The sequence below is a fragment of the Notamacropus eugenii genome, chromosome 6 (assembly GCF_028372415.1).
Source record: "Notamacropus eugenii isolate mMacEug1 chromosome 6, mMacEug1.pri_v2, whole genome shotgun sequence".
Lineage (NCBI taxonomy): Eukaryota > Metazoa > Chordata > Mammalia > Diprotodontia > Macropodidae > Notamacropus > Notamacropus eugenii.
This window is the reverse complement of record NC_092877.1, coordinates 32,870,036-32,892,892: the sequence shown is the minus strand read 5'-3', so window position 1 is coordinate 32,892,892 and position 22,857 is coordinate 32,870,036. Positions and strand designations below refer to the sequence as shown.

General features: G+C 41.6%; 2 protein-coding genes across 4 annotated transcripts in view; one reads left to right on the top strand and one right to left on the bottom strand.

Moving 5' to 3' along the window:
- Nucleotides 1-22,857, top strand: part of PARVA (parvin alpha) — a 161,397-nt gene that overhangs the window by 56,201 nt on the left and 82,339 nt on the right. The gene's annotated exons all lie outside the window — the stretch shown is intronic.
- Nucleotides 1-22,857, bottom strand: part of LOC140510653 (uncharacterized) — an 84,646-nt gene that overhangs the window by 22,537 nt on the left and 39,252 nt on the right. Inside the window, exon 1 of one of the 3 annotated variants that reach the window (XM_072619411.1) lies at nt 510-12,261. The exons of the other annotated variants lie outside the window; for them this stretch is intronic. The gene's annotated coding sequence lies outside the window, so the exon portion shown is untranslated. Of the gene's footprint in view, nt 1-509; nt 12,262-22,857 lie in introns of those variants that run through there. 3 annotated transcript variants of the gene reach the window in all.

Here is a 22,857-nt window from a genome sequence, read left to right as displayed (position 1 = left end):
CGCTGGGGTGAGGGCCACCGCCCCTCAAATTTTGGCTTTTCAAGTTCCTCCCGAGTTACCAAATAGCACGTAATTTAAGCAGTTTTTCTCTACCCTGCTCGGAGAGGGAGAGGGCAAAGCCACGTGAACTGCCCCTGATGGAGCAGTTGGCAGCCTCCAATTCCCTGATGGGGGACGGTCACTGAGCATTTTGCAGCGTTTGGAGAAAGCATAAGTTCTATATTCGTATTGATTTGATCACTATCCAAAACCTCTGGCTGTGCCAAATTAATTAGAGCTGAGCCATGTTTGTTCCTAAAGATGCCTTGCTAAATTTGATGAAAGCACTGAATCCCCAGAGCAGTGCTGGGGTAGGAATGAACTTGTTTAGATGGGCAGATGCCTCCCTTCTTTGAGCACTTCCAAAATTATGAGGCCCTAATGCTTTCCGAAGCCCACAGAGGCACATTTCTACAAATGGAGGCAATAAATCCAGGTTTTATGAAGTCCCTCTGTTTTTGCTCACTTACTTTCTTGACTTTTGGACAGTGCTTTCTCCATTGTGGTTCTAAAGGAGACCCGCTGGCTTTCCCAGACAGCACTAGCACCAGGGGGCAGAAAAAAAGGGCTCCAGGGCTCCAGCAGACTTTGAAGACTCGGCTTGGAGGCTGGAAATACAAGCCTGTTCCTCAAGTGGAAGGCTTGGCTCTCCAAAGCCACCAACAAATAAAATGGCCTTTATTTCTGCTTTGAACAGGGCCATCCCACATTGATGCAAAAGCCTTGTGGTAGGATGGGGCAGGCTTTGGCACCAGGGACTTGTGTGGGCCTCAGTTGGGGTCTGTGCTGAACCCTAGAGGTCATATAGGGTCTTCAGTCAATGTCAAGAATGAGCCAGACAGGCTGTGAGCAGGATTTGGTTGGTGTCGGTGCTGAGCTGAATGGATCACGCGTGGGTCTCAATCACTGTCCATGCCAGGTTTGAAGCGCCTTCATCGGGCAGGGTCAGCTCTGGGTTTTGTGAGAAAAAACAGCCCATGTTGGCAAAAGTAGAGAAGACCACCTAGGACTATGAATAGATCTCTCCTCTTCATCCTATCTATTTTTTGGCCATAGTACCTGTTTGGCGCCTAAGTGCCCAAGGAGAAAACTTCCATGGGGCTCTGGGCATTATTGCCTCAACAGCAGCATCCGTGAAGTATCTTTTATTAATGAGCCAACCCTGTTCCTGTCCACTGATAAAACGTAGTCCCTGGATCTAAGGTAAATAGAGACAGAAACCATTTTATTTCCCCTCTAAGAGATGTTTCCCTGTGTGACCTTGAGCAAGTCAGTTAACTGCCTTAGGCTACAATCTCCTTATCAATAAACAATAAGGTTGAACTTCATGGCTCTCTGCGGTCCCTTCCAGTTCTGGTGGATAAAGTCCTAGACTTGAAGTCAGGAAGACCTGCGTTCGAATCCTTCTTTGGACATGTATTAGCTGTGTGATGTGGGAAAAATCTCAGTCTGTTTCCTCATCTGCCAAATGGGGATAATAAATGCTTCACAAGGTGGTTGTAAAGATCAGATGAGCAGCCTTAAAACAATATATTAAGTTAGCTATAATAATTATCATTAGGACTATGTTGGAATTACTTTTGTGGTCATACCCTCATTGGGGGCAGGTTTAAACTGGATGGCATCTATGGTCAATATTAAGTCTGATTTTCTACGAGTCTACGAACTGATGTAGACATAAATGGAACTGAGTTTGTGACCCCAGCATCTCAAAGCAGTCAGCCTGGTACAGTGGAAAGAACACTAACTTTGGAATCAGAAGATTCAAATTCTCCTCCTGATGCTTACTACCTTTGTGAACTTGGGCAAGTCATTTAGCCCCCTGTGCCTCAGTTTCCCATCTGCAAAATGAGGGACTCAATGGCCTCTGAAGTCCATTTCAGGTCTACATCTAGGATCACATCAGTGAGGTCACAAAGTGGTTTAACTGGGGGAGCAAACTGTTCTCAGCAACAAAAGCCACCAAATGGATATTATCAGTCTGCCCGTTGGCAAGCATTCCCTGTGTCCTCATCCCCAACTTGGTCCTGGGCCCCATGGAGAAAATAAAGCAGGGCCAGTCATGGTACCTGTTCTCAGGAAGTTTAAGGTCTCAGTGGGGAGACTTAAAGTGTTCACAGGAAACAATTAGAGAACAATAAAGGATATTTATCACCAAAGGCTAATAGAAACATGATGAGGAGCTCTGGCAGAGTCAGAAGGCACTTGGTGAACCTTTAAGTGACACCCAATGGAAAGGGCCCTAGATCTGTGCTCAAGAAACCTGGATTTGAGTCCCATCTTTGCAAATCAACTTCACTGGGCTTTTGTTTCCTCACCTGTAAAATGGAGCTCCTTGTGTGACCGGGTTGTTGTACCAATCAACTTAGATAGAATACAGAAAGTGCTACGTCTGATGTAAATCACATCCAGGAGGACCATTTACATGATTATGTAAAAAAAGTATCTTTGAAAGACTGCCAAACTGTGACCAACTCAATCAAAGGACTAATACTAAAGCTTAGTCCTTTCTCTGAGACAGGCGGTGGACTATTGGCGTGATATCGGTGATTTTTCAAACATGACCAGTGAGTTCAATTATTTTTGCCAGACTATGCTTCTTTGTTATAAGCAGAGATTCTATTAAGAAGTAGGGTTTTTGGGAGGGAGGCTGAAGAGGAGGAAGAATTAGAAAAAAATAGTAATAGCATGGGTTGGCATAGTGTGTCAGGCACTTCGCAAACTTTAAGCACTGTATAAATGCTAAGTACATAAAGAAACGATCATTGGTAAGAAAAAGGAAAACAGGTTGCTTTCTGTGTATATATACATCAGTTATTATTATTGTCATTAGTACTGTTAGGGGCATTTAGCCACACTGCTATCACTGCTGTCAGAGGAATGAAACTACAGATTACTTATGTTCAGTAGGCCAGTGAAAGCATGCCCACCGTCCCTATTGCCAGAGGTAATACCTATTATAAATTAATACCTTCAGAGGGTCAGGGTTTGCCCAGCCATGTGCATAGCAGATCGGAGTACTGTGTGTTTGGATGGAAAGAGTCATGAGATGAAAATTAAGAAAACAAGGTCCTAGTCACTGCATGAAGTTTCAACCCAATATCAATCCCTTACAGGCTCTGAAGTGAGGATGCGTGAATGAGACACCACTTTTGTGGTTGTTCAGTCATTTCAGTCACAACTGACTCTTTGTGACCCCATTTTAGGTTTTCTTGGCAAAGATGCTAGAGTGGCTTGCCATTTCTTTCTCCAGCTTGTTTTACAGTTGAAGAAACTGAGGCAAACAAGGTTAAGTGACTTGCCCAGGGTCACATAACTAATAAGTGTCTGAGACTGGATTTGAACTCAGGCACTCTATCCACTGAGCTACCTAACTCCATTCTCACAATTACTATGACCTTTTTGGATCTAAGTGTATGGAGGTCCTTACCTTTATTCATCTTAAATTCCATCTTGTTTTTAATTCCATGGAGAGTGAAGAGAATTGGGTTGGAGTACCAACCCTGCCATTCATTAATAGCTATGTAATCTTGGTTAAATTATTTTCCCTCTGAGAATGTTTCCTCGCTTCTAAAGATGTTTTCCTTGCCAAATAGGACTGTTATGAGGACCCAATGAGAGGACAATGGTAAATTGTTTTGTAGCCACATGTCATTACATAAATGTGTGTTGTTAATAGTATCAGATCCTTGATCCACCCTTCCAGTCCCACTAAATCCTCATTCTATCATTCAGTACTATCTGCTACCTGTCTCCGGTTCCTACCATCCACTACAATGGAGTTTTATTGTTATCTCTGTGAAATAATTTAGTAGGCCAGTCTGAAGTAGAACCAACCCTTCTAAGCTACAAGAAGCTGGGTGTGTGTGTGTGTGTGTGTGTGGCAATTATAGGGGAATTATTATTGGCATTAATGCCAAAACTTAGACTTTAAAAGGAAGCATCCTGAGAATCCAGCTAGAAAGATCAATGTGACTCATGGGACTAGAGAAGACTCTTGGTCTTCCTCTTACTGATGATCTCTTATATCATCATAGCACTTGAGATTCTAGTATCATAAATTTAGAGAGATCCAAAGGCAATCAAGGGTAACCCTTCCCCATTTTACAGATAAAGAAACTGAGCATGGAAGAGAATTGTCCAGGATTACACAGATACTATATGTCTGAGACAGGATTTGAACCCAGGTCTTCGTGACCCCAACTCTATACCCCAAGCTATCTAACCTTAAAGGTCTTCCAGTCCAAATCTCTCATTCTATAGACTGAGCTAGAAAAGTGAATTGACTGACCTGAGATCATACAGTCATTAAATGGCAAATCTGAGAGTCAATCTTAGGTTCTCTGCCCTTAAATTAAAGTGTTCTGACAGTTTACAAAGTTCTTGATGGGATTATATCATTTAAACCTCACAGCCTTCCTTTGAGGAAGGCAAGGCAAGTATTATTATTATTTCCATTTTAATGATGAGGAAACTGAGGCTTGGAATTGGTGGACTTAACACAAGCCCAAATTTCAACATGCTGTCCCTCAAAATGTGGGCTTTCTAAGTCTTTGTGATGCAAAAATACCGCAGGTATATGGAAGGTTTGATCATTTCAAAACTTTAAAAAGAATGAAGTTATGGATTTTGCTCCTAAATTCATGATGCTTATCTTTGGTACAAATCTTTTTCAGGATGGTTTTTTGGGGCGACCGCTTGACAAGTGAGATCATTGAAGACCCAGTAGGGTCTGTTTCCATGATTAAAATGATGAGAGACTCTTGCTTGACTATGGCTTTCAGAATGCTAGAATTTGAGGCCTCCACACAGTTGTTGAATTGCGTGGTTTTGGTTAAGATAGACCATACAGCAGAAAAAAAGGATACTGGAGCTATATTTTCAGTAGTTGAGGTAATCCTCCAGAAATTCCACATGGAAAAGCAAAATACATAGTTACGGAATACCCCAAACTGCAGCCTTGGACTTTGCTTCCTAAAGATTTAAATCAAAGCAAACTTTTGAAGCCCATGCATGACTCAGAGAGAGAGGTCATTGACCAAATCTGCTGAGGAAGGCAGGATGAGACAAATCCGGTGACATTTTTATGATTTTTTCCCCCTGCTGCTCTTGGCCATTTCATTCTCCTGGAGCATCATGCGGTAGGAAATCTGAAATGTAGAATTGCTCTCCCCATCATGAGGATAAAGAGAACAAATGTGTAAGACCTGCTGAGAGTTGGGGGTGCTGTCTGTAGAAAAGATGCTGGGGAATTGATCAGCTCCTTCAGAGGTCGTAAGAAGAGTGGAGTGATAGAAGTGAGGGAAGCCTGGCTTGGCTCAGGAGAAAGATGGCAGGGAAGGTGGGAGCCATAACAGGGAGTTTGCAAGATGACTGAATGGGAAGAAGGAATGGGGAACATACCAGGACTTGAGCTCAAGCCCCAAAGAGAGTAGGAGCAAGGAACCACTGGGGCTTCCACTTCCTTAGGGAGGGACAGGGATTGGACTTGAGAACACCTGAAGAGCCCCTCCATTGATGGATGTGGTGGAAGACTTGGATTTTTTTGAGGGATAGCCTATTTATACTATGAAATTACCTGAAGATAAAGATGCCTTCAGTGGAAGACTAGTTATATGTATTGCCTTCCCTTCTTCTTTTACTTGTTTCTTAATCCTGTGCAGTTTGGCTTCCGACAATATCAATCAGCTGGAACTGCTCTCTCTGAAGCCACCAGTGAATTTCCAAACTTGATAGCCTGGTCTCTGGACTCACCTCTCTTGACCTCTCTGCAGTGCCTGGCACCACTGACCACTCTCTCCACCTCAATACTCTCTCCTTGCTGGGTGCTTGTGAAACTGTTCCCCAGGCTCCTTCTCACTTTCCATTGTTATCAGTCAGTCAACAAGAATTTATTAAGTGCTTGCTAGGCACTGAGTTAAGAGCTGCCTTCAGAGAGCATTCTAATGGGGAAGAAAACATGCCCCAACATGGACATTCACAGTCTTTACTGTATAAATGGAAGATGATCTCAGAGGGCAAGCACTTGCAATGATGGGGGTGGGGAGGGGGAGAAAAAATCATCATACCCATGATACAGAGTTCTGCAGCTGTTCCTTAAGACTCTCCTAGACCCTCTTCTCTTTTTCTCTTTATTTTCTTTCACTTAGTGACCTCATCTTCTTCTATGAGTTTAATAATCATCTCTATGCAAAGAACTCCCAAGTCTCTCTCTCTCCAAACACATGCACATAAATGTATATGTGTTATGTATATGTACACATGTATATCTACATCTACATATATGTTTATGTATGTATAAGTATGTGTTTGTATGTGTGTATATATTATATATAATAGAGAGAGAGAAAGCATCTCTCCTGAGTTGTAGTCCCACATGTCCAACTGTCCACTACTTTTTTTTTGCCCTTTGAATATTGTAAACTGGATGTCCCATTGACATCTTTAACTCAGAAGGTCCAGAATAGAGCTCATTATCTTTGCCCTCTTGTTAGGTGACATAGTAGCTAGGGCACTGTGTTTAGAATCAGAAGTTTTCGAGTTCAAATTATGAGCTGTGGGGCCCTGGGCAAGTCATTTAATCTTCTCTCAGCTTCGGTATCCTCATCTGGAAAAGGGAGATAATGTTAGCATGTTTCTCGCCAGGATATTATGAGGATCAAGCAAGATAACGTGAAGTATTTTGTAAAGTATTGTCTGTCTATCTATCTATCTATCTATCTATCTATCTATCTATCTATCTATCATCTATCTATCTATCAATGTATCTATCTTTCATCTATCTATCCATCCATCCATCCATCCATCTTACATATAGTGTCACTATATAAATGCCAACTATTATTATCACCATCATCCTAAACTTCATTATTTTTGTTAAAGGAGCCAGCGCCCTTCCAGTTGTCTAGGTATATAACTTAGCTCTATCTTCACTCCTCATTCTCTCTCCCCTCACAGTCTAATCAACTTTCAAACCTTGGCCTCTCTCCCTCCACGATGTCCCTTATACCCTTTTCCTTTTTTATACTCACACAGCTACCACTCTAGTTCAGACACTCATTATCTCTTTCTACGCTATTGCAACAGCCTCCTAATTGATCTCCCTGAGGAAGTCTTTCCCTTCTATCTTTCCTTACCCATAGCTCCTGAAGTGATTTTTCTGAAGTTCAGGTTTGACCATGTCACACACCACTCTCTCCTTCACTCGATAAATGGAGTGGCTCCCTATTCCTTCTACAATCAAATATAAATTCTTCTGTTTCGGTACTTAAAGCTCTTTATAATCTGACCCCTTCCCATCTATCCAGTTTAATGACATAATGCTCTCTTCCACACACCCTATAGTTTACTCAAATGGATCTCCTTGCTGTTCCTCATACATGACGCTCCTGATTCCATGACTTTGCACTAGCTGCCCCCCTAACCAGAATCAGCTCTCTTATTACCTATTAGAATCTTTTCTTTCCTTTAAAATATTGCTCAAACAATCTCCAAGCTTCTAGTTTCCTTCCTCTTCTCCTCAACAAAAATTAATCTTGTATATACTCAATAATATGCATAGTGTTTCTCCCTGTAGAATATAAGCTTCTTGAGGGCAGGAATTTTTAAATTTCTGTATTTATGTCTTTAATGTGTAGCAGAGTACCTCCTACACCATAATATGTAATCTAAGAAATGTTTGAGGTCTGAGATGAGGGTGGAACAATACAGATTTATTATTAGCTAACACATATGGTGGACCAAGCACAATGGAAGTAGTTAGTTCTACTATTTTCCCATTTTACATAAAACTGAGACCCAGAGAGCTTAAATGGCTTGCATGTGATCATATAATATACAACTAATAAGTTGGGGCTTTAACCTAGGTTACTGGTCTCCAGGTCCAATGCCCTTTCCTGTATATCATTCCATGATGCTCTTTGGGACTGTTGATTGATCTCACAAGTAGGTATTTTCAGGAATGTAACAAGCACTTGGACCAATCACTGCCCTTCAGTTTAGTAGCTGGACCATTAACCACAGTGTCAACATATTTTAAAGGTGATCTCATAAAATACTGACAATGGATGTTTACATAATGCTTCATAGTTACAAAACACTTCATGTTATGAGTTGCTTAACAAGTGAGACATTATTTCACCTGATCTTCACAAAATCACTGTTAGATGCCATATTAAATATCATTACTCCCATGCAACAGATGAGGAAACTGAGGCTCCAAGGGGTTCTTGCCCAATTTTACCTGGTTAGCTAGTAAGTGGTTGATCCAGGATTCAAACCTAGCTCTTCTGACTCCTATTAAAGAACTCTTTCTAAAGTTGTCTTTGATAACTAAGCAGAATAAACATAGGAAAATGTAACCCTTGCCCAAAATTTTTTAAAGGGAGAAAGCAGAAAGCTTTGTCAGAGACTATTTGTCTCTGTAACTATTTCTAAAATAAATTTGGATTAAGAGTATCCAAAGAGAAGAAACTTTGAAAAACCAAACTGGGTGAATAAAACATAATCCTTTTAAAGTAATGAGGTTTAATAAGGCAGGGAGCTGTTTAGGTAATATGTACTTGAGTGGAGCGGAGATGGTGCAGCAGATAGAGCGCTGCCCCTGGAGTCAGGAAGACCCAAGTTCAAATCAAGCCTCAGACGCGTACTAGCTGTGTGACCCTGGGCAGGTTAGTTCACCCTGTTTGCCTCAGTTATCATTTCTGTAAAATGAGCTGGAGAAGGAAATGACAAACCATTCCAGTATCTCTGCCAAGAAAACCCCAAATGGGATCAGGGAGAGTTAGACACAACTGAAACAACTGAATGACAACATTCACTTCGGTGGACAAAATCACAAATCTTCAGATACTCTCACCTCTTTGCTAGTATCAAGTTGAACTAGAGACAGAATTACTTCTTTATGGGAAGCCCTTCCTGATCCCCTCAGATGTTAAGGGTTGGTTTATATTTTGTATCCCTTTATGCCCCTAGAATAGTAACTTCTGGAGGGCAGGGGATATTTCATTTTTTTCTTTTTATCCCCACTGCCTAGAAATGTGCTTCCCACACAGAAGGCACTTAATACTTACTGGATTGGATCAGATTATTCTCAGGCCCAACCTGCGTAGGTTCTTAGATTTAGAGCTAGAATATCTAGTCCAGTTACCTCATTATACAAATGAGACTGAGGGGCAGGAAAGAGAAAGCTAAGACTCCCAAAATACATTGACTTGGGGACCTCCATATTTGTTGAGATTGTGGCTAATGTGGGCCATGAATTGGCCATTTGGAATGTTAGTGGGTCTCACTGGTAGGGTCAATGCCCCTGCCATCCCTTCCTATCCTGGGCCATTTTTATCTAGGTCAGATTAAGGTTTTTAAATGCATAAAATATAACACATAAGATTACAAAGAAAACTGACTAGATTGAAAGACAATCATCAAATTTGTTGTTTTAAATAAGCAAGTTCACAGACTCCAGGTTAAGCACTACTGAGGTACCAAAGGCTTTCCTTGGGGTCCTTTACAATTTATTTCATAGATATCCCTGTGACGTTCAGTCTGGCCATCTGTTATCCAATTATAACAGTGTTTACCCAGTGATGCTATGTGACTGTGAATCATGGAAGCAACAGACCCAGAAGATTAAAAAATCCAAGTCACCCAGAGGGAACTTGAAAGGTACATGGTGGGAGTAAGCCAGCTGCAGCCAATTTCCAATGATGACTTTCAGGCAAGGAGAAATATAATCCAGATGATCAAGGACATAGAGGCAGTAGGAAACAATGGAACTCCCAGGTGAGGAAATTCCCTTTTTATTTATAGTCTTAGAAAGTTGCCTTGAACATCAAAAGGTTAAGTCACATGCCCAAGGTCATTTAGCTAATATGTGTCAGAGGTCAGATCTGAACCCAGATCTTTCTGGCTTCAAGGTCATCTCTCTATCCACTCTGCAACGCTGATGCTATATATACATGATTCATGGGCCCCCCTTCCTTTTCTCCCAGGAAATCACAGTTCCTTTAGTACCATATTTAGAGAAGTAAGGAGATGCCATGATGGGTATATGAATTGTTGGTGTTCTGGTAATTAGAGGGAATCTGCTTAATTTTCTTTTACTGGGTAATCCTGAGTCTCAGGTTCAATTTCTTCGTTTTATTGCTAGAAAGAACAGTGATCTTGGGTTGCATTGAGAGGCTAAACTTCCAGGAGTAAGGTGGCAATAATCCCACTGTACCCCTCCATGCAGGGCACTAAGGAAATTCAACATGAAACATCATCTAGCTGCTAATTCTCTTTTCTATGGAAATATAGAAATTCTGTAATGTCACTTGTTTGTTATAATGGGTAAGAAAAGCCAATGACCTATAAAAGGTGATGATAATGCAGACTTGCAAATTAATACTAGCCCAAAGCTAGGGTTTTCTCCCTCCCCTCCCCAGGAAAGCTCTCCTTCTGTTGTTAAACACAAGAGAAATTTTAGAACCAGTCCCAGCAAGCACTTCACTCCAGTGGCAAACATTCTGTCTAATACCTTGAGCAGCTTCAGATTCACTCTCAGATGCTTTTCACAAGTACTCATTGGCCAAAGCGTTCCTAGCAGGCACGTAGAAGATAAGAAATGACTCCCCTAGACCAATACCATCACCTGAAAGGAAGCCTGCATGCACATATTCGTAACATAAGGGAAGGTTGGGACTAGTCACCAGACTCTGAAAAGGCCGAGTACCTTGTGAGGAATGGATCATACATTGGCTACTATTATTTTGTCTCTAAGGCTCTACTCCTAGAATAAATCCCTACTTGAAGATGCAAACGCCCATGGTCAAAAATAACCATTTGTGGTTATTTTGCTGGTGTTTAGAGTTACATACAGCATGACCCCATGCAGATGGAAAAGGATGAAACCACCATACAGTCATTTCATCAGTGATTCTGGTATCTGAACAGTGGACCCACAGCAGCTGTGATTTCTCTGAGTCACCCGCACAGACCATGAAAGAGGATTAGTCCTATCTTAAATCAGTCTGTGAATAAGTAATTTTTTTTTTTTAACTAGACAAGTAAAGGGAGACAAGTTCCAGCAGGAACGTCTTCTATCAATTGGTCCCTTCATTGAAACTTAGAGCTGCTTGGGGTCCTGAGAGGTTAAATAATTTGTCCACTTTCACACAGACAGAAAATAGCTATCAAAGGTAAGAGATGAACACTATGCTAGCCACCTCCTGAATATGTAATACTCTAATAAAACAAATAAGCAAATTAACTAAATATAATGAAATAAACTAATTAATTACATAAAATAGAATAAAATTTAAACAAGGATCAATGTTTCTGTTGTCCATCAAGGTCCTTCTCTGATGCTTCATTGTGCTGACTCTGGGCTCTCAGGGCAATGGCAAACAATTTGGGAAGACTTTGTGTAAGGACCTGGCAAAAGGCTCTGCCTTTCAAATGCCCAGAGCTGGCCCAAATGAGCTCAGAACAGCTCACAGTGATTATCTCCTCCTACGGGCATTTTGTTGTTGTTTAGTGTTTTTCAGTTGTGTCTGACCTTTGGGTTTTCTTGGCAAAGATGCTGGAGTGGTTTACTATTTCCTTCTCTAGCTCATTTTACAAATGAGGAAACTGAGGCAATCAGGTTAAGTCACTTGCCCAAGGTCATACAACTATTAGGTGTCTGAGGTCATATTTGAACTCATGAAGATGAGTCTTCCTGACTCCAGGCTTGGCGTTCTATCCACTGCACCACCTACCTGCCCCACCATGGGGCCTAGGGGTTGTGATTAGCATCAGTGGAGAGGGAAGCCTCTCTAAGGGAGCCCCAGTAGGGACTGTTGAAGTCAATCAGTGATATGTTTCATTAGGCTACTGATATCAACCAATCAATCAACAAGTATTAAGTCCTTATTATGTGCCAGGCATGGGCGCTAGGGGAGAGGGATACAGAAACAAATGAAATTGTCCCCAACCCTCTAGGAACTTACATTTTATCAAGGGAGACCAAGGGTACCCACAAAAGCAAGGGCAAAGTAAATACAAAGTAATTGGGAGAAGGGGGAAATATCAAGATCTGTGGGTTTAAGGAAAGGGCTTGGGTAGGAGGAGGTATTTGTGCTGAATTCTGAAGGAAATTAAGGATTCAAAAAGTAGAGGGGAGGAGGGAATGAATAGCAGGTATTGAGGGGAGCTCACCAGGGGAGGGGAACCTGTGACCTTGCGACCACATGTGGCCCGCTAGGTCCTTGAGTGCATCCCTTTGACTGAATCCAAACTTTTCAGAACAAATCCCCTTCGTAAAAGGATTTGTTCTGTAAAACTTGGGTTCACTCAAAAGGCCGCACCCGAGGACCTAGAAAGCCACATGTGGCCTCAAGGCTGAAGGTTCCTTACCCCTGCATAGGCAAATGCGTGGAGAAAGATGTATTGGTATTGAAGAAAATCTATCATAGTATGTCATTCTTCTTCCTAAGGATGGCATGAACTGTGGGCAGCTTTACTGATGATTGGTGTAGTCCTGAAGGGTCTTGGCTACTCTTGGCGATGACTATGTTAAGAATCAACCAGTCACCTCTACAGCTAGTGGGAGTAACCTTAGGAATGCTTTGAATGTGGTCGCCACCACTGCTTGTGAACGTGGCTGAGGCAAATGGTTCTCCTGTGTGTGTCTCCTGGGATACATGAGCATCTTTGATCTTTTTTGTGGATAGTGACTGAGACATAATGGCAACACCCCTTTGTAGCTGTAATGTTAAAAGGCACCATGATGCTCTGTGGTGGACTTTGCAACCAACATGGAAATTCCAAAGCAAAGAGATACATGCGTAGGGAATTTTATGAATTCGATCATTTTGTCAGTGAATTCATAGAATTCTAAGATCAAACAGCCAGAGTTAGAAGGGACTCTAGAAGCCATTAAGTCATGTTTTACATGGCTGCACATGTATAACCTACATCAAATTGCTTGCCTTCTCAATGGGGATGGAGGAGAAGGAGAGAGGGAGAGAATTTAGAACTCAACATTTTAAAAGAGAATGTTAAAATTGCTTTTACATGCAATTGGAAAAAAAAGCCACTAAATCCCACCCCTTCATTTTATAGTTAAAGAAATTGAGGCCCAAGGGAATTCAGTAACTTGTTGAAAGTCACAAGGGAAGTAAACATGCATGTGAGAATTTGAACCCAGGACTCCTGACTCCAGAGTCAGTGAGTTTTTCTGTTCTACCATTTATGTGAATTAATACAGCTCATCGAGTCATAGATCTTGAACTAGAAGAGGGATCAAAAACCATTTGATCCTATGCTCCCATTTTATAGAAAAGGAAACTAAGGTCCCAAGAGGCTAAGTGACTTAGCTAAGGTGACATGGGGAGTAAGTGACAGATATGGGATTTGGATCTGCCTCCTCTGAATCCAGGGTTCTGTACTATGATGCTGGAACAATGGTAATATTTATGTTTGACGTTGGTGTGTTTTATTCATAAGTTTAGACCATTAAGCTTTGAAAAAAGCATCATAAAGCTTCACTATTAATGTTTGAGAATGGATTCTCACAGTATCTGTGAGACCTGGAGTGTGATGTATGTAGAATGTTGGGGGTGGGATCCTCTTTGAAGACCTGAGTGCTTTATTAATTGGAGTGACTTGCAGGTTTTAGATAATGGGATTTAACTGCCGCAGGCCGTGGAAGAGCGGCAAACTTTTCCATCATAGCCTTGGAAGGCTCTGGTCTTTAGCTAATGAGAATATAGGGCAGAAGGGAATCTACCTTCCTACTCTGTATGGGAGCTGGGTAGAATCAGACCAGCTGTTTAAAATTTGGATTCCATATTCCGCTTGACTTCAGGAGGAGCTGGGTGCAAAATCTCACTGGGCAAAGCTTGTGCCAACTTTGCCACTTGACAGTCGCCTGAACTGGAGCAACCCCCCCTTCAGTTGTCTACTTCAGTTTTCTGCTCTGAAAAATGGGAGTAAAAATCCTATATGACTTGCGTCCCCAGAGGAGTTGTGAAGATCAAACAGGCTACAGTCTGAAAAGTTCTTTGTAGATCTCAAGCCCTTGATCAATGTTAAAGGCTGCTTTTATCATTTCCCTTATACAGCCATTTTCATTGACTGTATGCCTCCAGCATGCCTTGACCAGCTGCAGTCATAATTCCAGAGACAGACCCATGGTACCTGAGGTAGATCTAGAGCTCTCAACTTCATGGCCTTCTACCCTATCTGGAGTTACCGACATTAAGGAATGGAGGCTCACCAAATAGCTAGAGAGACTATGAGAGGGACCACATTAAACCCAAATTCTTCAAGCCCCTCAGAACGCATTTAGAATGAGCTTTCAGAGGAAGGCTGCTATTTCCTGGTGATTCAAGTCCCTGCATAATGAAATTTGATGACTCAGGAGGCTGGGTAGAGATGCCACTTTTCACCGTCTGCTCTTTGGATATTTTCAGGACCAGGATAATTTTATCCTATTTACATCAAACATGCAGGTAACTCTAGAATCCTCTATCTGTATTATTTCTAGTGGAGCTTAATATAATTAGGAATGACAGTAATTGACATTACATGCTTTAATGAAATTTCCTCCCTTCTGAACCAAAACCTGTACCCAGGCATTGTGGTGCTATTTCTATCTTGTTTACTGACTTGAATGTGCTATAGGGCATGGCTGGCGCTGGGGAGGCATTTTCACAAAACCAGCTGTCCCTAGCATGGTGTCTTGGCAGTGGTAACCACAAAGGGCTGCCTATGTAAATGTGAACAATTAGTGCTCTTATAATTGTTGTTGTTCAGCAGAAAAGGCATTGACATCCGTTATCTCTTTCGATGCTCACAGCAGCCCAGTTACCTAGGTCTTGCTAGAGTTTCCGATTTTGGTCAGAACCTATGATTTCGTTGGTAGAGAGAAGCACACATATAGTGGTTTACTCAGAACCTGTGATTTTATTGGTAGGGACAACCATATATAGAGAGATTGGCAACTACTCTGTAACTCGATAGTCCCAGAACATGCAGTTCCCATACTTTTTAGTGTTATAACTCCTTTATATTCTTAAAAATTATTGAGGATACTTCCAAAGAGTTTTTGTGTGGCTCAGTTATATCTACAGACATTTATGGTAATTGCATTATTTTGCGCTATTCTGAAAATACTTTTGACTTCAATAATCCCCTGAAAGGGTCTCTGGAGCCCAAAGGGTCCCCATACCACAATTTGAGAACAGTTATCCAAGAGTTGCTGGGGCAGTGAGAAGTTAAATGTAGCATAGTGGATAGAGTGATGAACTTGGAGTCTGGAAGCCCTGAGTTCAAATCCAGCCTTAGATACTTATTAGCTGTATGACCCTGGGCAAGTCACTTAACCCTTTTTGTTTCAGTTTCCTCATCTGTAAAATGAGTTGGAGAAGAAAATGGCAAATTATTCCAGTATCTTTGCCAAGAAAACTCCAAATGGGGTCATAAGAGTCAGGAACAAATAAAAAACAACTAAACAACAAAAATGGGAATAAAAATAGCACCTTCTTCTCAGAGATGTTGCGAGGATCAAATGAGATGATACCTACAAAGCCACAGGGCCTGGCACATAGTAAGTGCTATATAAATGTTAATTTTTAATACTACTACTACTACTGTTGATACTACTACTACTACTACTACTACTACTACTACTACTACTACTACTACTACTACTACTGTTACTCCTCCTCCTCCTCTATTACTACTACCACCACCACCACCACCACCACTGCCACTACTACTATACCAAGGTTTCATGAGTAGCCTATCGGAAAACCAAGATCTTCTTGACTCCAGAGCTGATTCTCTGTCTACTATTCTTTCTTTCTATGTAAGAATTATTTCTGTTTTACAGATGAATAAGTTGAGACACAAAAGTGTGAAATGACTTGCCCATGGTCCTGTGGCTAGTGAGTGGCAGAGCTGGAGTTAAAATGTCACTCAGTTGACAGGTTATTTGTTAACTATCTCCTATGTGCCAGAGCTACAAGTGCAAAGAATGAACCAATACAGGCTTACAAGAAATTCATATTCTAATTGAGTAAAAAGGCATTTATTAAGCATGGTATGTATCAGGTACTGTGCTAATGCTAGAGGTATAAATACGAACAAGAAGGAAGACAGTCCCTGTCTTCAAGAAGTTTATGAAACACAAAAGGGAGCTTAGAAGCTGGGTGAGATCAGGGAGGTAGCTGAGGAGGAGCCTGGTGTCACCACACAGAAAGTTAGCAGTTAGGCCTGACAGGAATTCTTCTTCACAAAGGATGCCTTAGAAAGAACTTGTTAATAGCAGAACTGGACTGGCTGGCGTGGCAGAGGGATGTTCCAGGGTGAGGAAGCCCCAGGTGCTGAGGCAAGTTCCATGATGAGGAAGGCAGCAGCTGAGGCATGATGGCAAAGTCCAGGAAGGGAGCCAAGCCAGGAGGGAAAATGAGTACATGATAACAGCTAGCATTTATATAGCACTTACTGTGCACATTACAATCATTATTTCATCAGTCCTCACAATAACCCTAGGAGGTGGGTGCTATTATTATCCTCATTTGACAGATGAGGAAACTGAGGCAGTCAGAATTAAAGTGACTTGCTTGGCTAGGAAGGGTCCGAGGTTGGATTAGAACTCAGTCTTCCTGACTCCAGGCCCTGTGCTTTATCCACTGTGCCACCTAGCTGCCCACATGTCAAAGTATATGCAACATAAATACAAAGCAGAGAAATCCAAACATATGCCAAGCATCCCTTCTAGATAAGGTTGTTTGTAGTCTATACAAAATATACACGCCATACATAAAAAGTGAATAAATACAAACATAGGCAAACTACCTTCCAGATAAGGCGGTTTAGGAGAGCAGAAGTCACAAAAGCTTTCATGCACAAGATGGCACTTGAGCTGTGTCTTAAAACAGAGGGGTCAAGCTTCTGAATGCCAGGGCAACACTCCTGAGTGCCCCCAACTAGATTAGAAATGTCACTGGGAAATATTGAACAAAATACATGAGAATACAATAGAACATAGATAATGTTAGTATGTAGTTTGCTACATCAATATTCTGCGTTCTGGGACCATCTTGTGGGTAGACTCCGTTTCTATTTGAATTTGATACCACTGGCTTAAAGGAAGAGAGGGTTTTATGAGACTGAGTGGGACGGACTGATAAAAAGGTGTGGAGACGAGAGCTGGAGGGTGCAGAGAAGGGCAGTCTGGCTGGATCAGAGTGCTGGAGGGAGGGTGGCTACTTCCAATCTAGCACCATTTATGGTAAACTGAGCTGCTCTCCTCTTACAGGATCATAGCTTTCATGTTGAAAGTGGCCTTAAAAGACATCTTGGCCAAGCCCTTCATTTTACCCATGGAAAAATGGAGGGGAAGAAGAAAATTAAGGGACTCCTCTAGGATTACCCAGAGTCAGGATCTGAACTCAGACCTCCTGCCTCTTAATCTGCATTCCTAGTGTTGGATTACCCTAGAAGAGAATATCTGGGGCTTTGCCAGTCAGATGGGAAAAAGAGGGGGAAAACTGCCTCATATAATTAGTGCCCTTGCTCCTTTGGGAAAAAGAAAAAAGGAGGCAATTGTCAAGAATGGTTATGAATCTCTTTCTTTCTCCTCTTAATTCTCTCTTAATGCAAAGGGTCCGTAGAACACAGTGACTGATCACGGATGGGATCATAAATCTAGAGCTGAAAAGGACTGCCCCCTGGTCCTTGCCAGTCATTCATTTGTGTCTGACTCTTTGTGACCCTGTAACAGCATAGCACATCAACACTGTCCATGGGGTTTTCTTGGCAAAGATACTGGAGTGGATTGTCATTTCCTTCTGCAGTGGATTAAGGAAAACAGAGGGTTACACAACTAGTGCCTGAGGCTGAATTTGAACTCAGGTCTTTCTGACTCCAGGCCCAGTGTTCTATCTATCCACTGAACCACCTAGCTGCTTCATCTAGTCCTACCTCCTCCTTGTACAATATATACATTCATATGTGTATGTATGTATACACATATGTATATACAATATATGTATGTGTATATATACATATGCATGTGTATATACACATCTATACGTCTATATATACACATATGCACACATACACACATTATATATATTGAAGAAACAGAGGCTCAGAGAGATTGTTTCACTTTCCACAGGGAATGAGTGTCAGAGCTGGATATGAACCCGATTCTCTCTCTCCAGAGTCCTGTGGAGCCATCACAGTGTACATTCATACAGCTTTTATACCTAAAAAATTCTTTATTCAGTTCATTACCATGTTTAAGCCAGGCAGCAGCTTTTCATCCCCTTTCTATCTCCACCCAGAAAACTTCAAAGGATGAGACTTTACAAGACTGATCCCAGAAGAATTTATAATATAATATATATTAATATAATAATATAATTTATAATATTATAATTTATAATATCTTTAGCTTCTGTTTGGTCTAAAGACTCCCTGAGAGTCCAAACAACCCCTTCACTGTGCTTATTGTACTGGCTCCTCAAGATATTTTTATAACATATTCATGTATATAGGAGACAACTGTAGTAAAACACGTGACATATGTTCTCCTGGTCACCTCTCCAGAAGACTCTGTGCTCCAGTGGGACACCCAGATACTCACAAGAGGGAAAACAACTGATCTCTAGCATCAGCTGCAATAGTTATGTGGTCTTACTCTAGAGAGAGAATCTTTACCTCTTTCCTTTTGGTCACTCCACATCTATAGTATTGGGACAACCAGTTTGAAACACACTGGCCATCAATCCTTGCTTCAGCTGGCTCATGTAGGCTGCAAGTCACAGACTTTAGTTGAGAGGAAATTGCTGATAAACAGTTATTAAATGCCTTCTTTGTGTCAGACTTTGGGCTAGGCTAGGTGCTGGGGATATGAAGACTAAACTGAAAATAGTCCCTGTTCTCAACCATCTTAAATTCTATAGAAGAGACAACATATAGAATATGATCATGCAAGGGTAAGACTCTGGCCCATTTAAAGGGAATTACTTTTGTTAAACAAACATGTCTTGATTTGATCAATCAACCAATCAGAACTAGGTGTGAACAAGGCCTGTAGCCTGGGGTAAGGGACTTAGTTGTGACCTGAAGGACTTGTACAAAACATGGAAACTTCTTCAGAAACAGACAGATGATTCTGAAGTTCTGGAAGCAGAGAATTAAGGGTAAAGGCTTCCAGAACTAAGCCATAAAGAACCAGGAGCCCCAGAACAACCAGAGAAAGGAGAAAGAGTAGGTAGGATAAGCTGTGACAGAGAAGAGGATATAGAGGAGGACCAGCAGGTCTCTAGGCATTTCCAAGCAGAATGCTGAATATTGAAATGCCACCAGCATACCCACTTACACAAGGACTGAGGAAAGTTTCAAGAAAAGATCTACATTTTCTCTAACTTTCCTTCCTGATGCCTATCTGTGAATGGACACTGTAATGTAGTTTGTGGCTCCATCACCCAAACATTTCTGGTAAACTGAATTTTACTTTAGCCACAGAGAGGCCAGGGTCAACCAGAAACAGATATAAATTTCAATTAAGTCAGAGAGTTTAATCTCTGCTTAAATACTAGGAATTTTTCCTAACTGTGGGCTCGGAGCTAATATGATTATACTTCTAACTTTTCATCTGAAGTAAATTCTCTAGAGGAACAGAAGAGGGAACTATATGGACCCTTGGGAACCCATACTGCCTGTAGGCTTAAAATGAATGGATTATTATAACAGGGTGTTACATACACTTATAAGTATGTATAAGATAAGTATGGAGTTACTTAAGGGAAAGCAATTGAGTATGAGTAAGGATTAAGAGAATTTGTGTAGGAGATAGAACTTGATCTGACCTTTGAAGGAAACCAGAGATTCTAGAAAATATGAGTGTACTGTATTTGCACCACTACCACCACCACTCATTCCAGTTCCTAGAACACCTATACCTGGCACACAGTAGAAACTTAATAAATACTTGTTGGTTGATTGATAAATTCCAGGCTTGGGGACAGCCAGTGAAAAGCATAGAGACAGAAAGAGTGGAGTATATGAGGAACATCAAGAGAGCCAGCTTTGGCTGGATTGTAGAGTACATCAAAGAGAATGGTAACGTATAATAAGATTGGAAAGGTAGGTTGGGGTCCAATTGTGGCAGGCATTCAATGCATAACGGTCAAGTGAAAGTCATGGAAGCACCAACTCTCTCTTCTAGCACCTCAGGCATACCTTTTCTTTTTCTGGGTCTGTCTCTGAAGCTTAAATGTGTTGCCTTCTTTGTTGAACTCACATCCTTTTAAGTAGACAGATGTTATTACCCCAGTTTTACAGACAAGTAATCTGAGGCTCAGAGGTTATGAGCTGACCACTGTTATTTAGCTATAATAATTATAATAGCAGTAATGATAATAACTAACATTTACACAGTGCTTGAAGGTTTACAAACCACATGTCATATGTGATCCTAACAACATCCCTTCGAGGTAGGAGATATCAGTATCCCCATTTTACAGATGAGGAAACAAAGGCTGAAAGAGATTCAATTTCTTGCCCACGATCTCACAGCTGCCAAGTTTCTGAGTTAAGATCAACACTCCCCAGGTCCTGTTGTCTTCCAATCCTGAATTCTCTTCACTGCAACGACGTAATGCTTTGCTCCAGATTTTTGGGTTGGAAAGAGATGTACTATTTTCTTTTGTTCTTTCACCATTTAAAGCAGCTGTTCTGTGCAGAGTAATGTATCATGCATTGGGGGAGAGTCAGTTGGCATAAAACCCAGTCTCTTCCCTAAAACAGTAGATAATCTGCTTGAGGGGAGGGAGGTTCAGACTGATGCACAAATATAATACAAGTTAAATGTATAAGTACACAGAAAAATTATGAAGGGCTAGGGGATGAGGCAAGGGAAAAATCACTATTGACTGGAGAGAAATCAGACAAGGCTCCCTGGAGGAGACAGAATTGGAGTTGGACTTCACAGAAGGCAAGACACTTCTGAGAGCATCATGAGCATCAAGGCACATCTGAGAGCATCTTCTTTGCCAATCAGACTTTGAAAGAGTCCAATCTTCCCACTGCTGGCGTTCTGCCTTCTGCTTCCTCTCACTTCCTCTTTTCACCTGTGATGAAAAGCTTTCACCCTGGATACTGGATGGCCTTGGAGTTATTAAGGCTCACTTGGGAAAGTGAAAGCTAATGAGGAATGTTTGGTGACTGGAAAGGAGAACAAAGGTTGATAGGAGCTGGTAATCCACTAAGAAGGACTTAGCTTGGAGCCAAGGGAGCTAGATGGCACAGCGGATGGAGCGCTGAGCCTAAAGTCAGGGAGACCTGAGTTCAAATCCAGCCTCAGACACTTACTAGCTGTGTGACTCTGGGCAAGTCACTTGACCCTGTTTACCTTACTTTCCTCATCTGCAAAATGAGCTGGAGAAGGAAATGGCTAACTGCTTCCATAACTTTGCCAAGAAAACCATAAATAGGATCACAAAGAGACCTGACTGAAAGGACTTAACACCAACAACGTACTTTACTACTCCCCTTCATGCATTCTATAATCCAACCGAAATGGCCACATTGGAAAAAAAAAAAACAACCAAATGACTGAATAGCAAAAGGGCTGACTCACCCTACTTCCTTTGCCAGAAGGGGAAAGAGGCACTCAGGACCTGCCCAGCACCCCCTTCAGTACTTTGTGTAACCCACTCTATGGATTTAAGACTTCACAGATGCAGTTCATTCTCATTGCACCCAGTGTGTGTTCGCCAGGATGGATGTCAACATATCTAAAGTTCTTCAAACTTGTGGTGGGCTGCTGTAAGGCGAGGTGTGCAGGTCAAAGCCCCCCATTGTGGGCTAGAAGAGCAATGAAAAATGACTTAGGACCTCCTCAGTCATCTGAGTGTACAGGGACCCCAGCTCTCTGCATAAGTACTCTGCTTAAAATCCTGGGCCTTCCAGCTCACCTCTCACCTTCCACAAGAGTCTTTCTGCCTAGTGCCTGAAATCACCTCCCTTTTACACCATGCACATCTTGTATGTACTTAGTTTGCTGTTTTCCCCACTGGATAATGAGATCTTTGAGGACACACACCTTGGCATTACCTTTCTTGGTGTCCCCAGCGTTTGGCACACTCCCTGGCACTTAGTGAATGATTAACAAATGTTTCTGGACTTTGAAAGACAATCTGATTGAATGGAAAGAACATGCGGTGTCCCAAGAGCTAGCTCCCTTCCGTACAAATTGTGTGACGTTGGATAAGGCCCATCTCCCTCTGAGCCTCAGTTTCTTAAACTCTGAAATAAGGATGACAATAAGTCTCTCTCTGCCCACCTCATAGGGTGGTGGTGAGGACCGCATAAATGAATGAGATATGAAAAGTTTTTTTGCAAAATGCAAAGCACACATATATGTATATGTATGTACATATAGGCATACACATTCTGTATATATGCATATATACATCTGTATGCATAAATATGCACATACACATGCATTCCACACACATGCATAAATATACACGTGTCCACATGTACCAGCATGCATACAACACGCACATGTGTGCATATGTGTGTTTGTCTATATGTGTGCATGCACACAGTATGTATGTGTGTGTACACATGTGTATGTGTATATGTATGTGTGTACACATGTGTATGTGTATATGTATGTGCACCTGCGTGTGTATCTATACAAATGTGTGTGAACATGCAGACATAAATATGTGTGAGTTTACCTCATTGTCATGTCCTGCCTCCCTCTCCCCTCCAAGTTGCGTATTTCCCATCTCCACCCCCGCCTGGCTTCATTTTGGAAGAGCTTCCTTC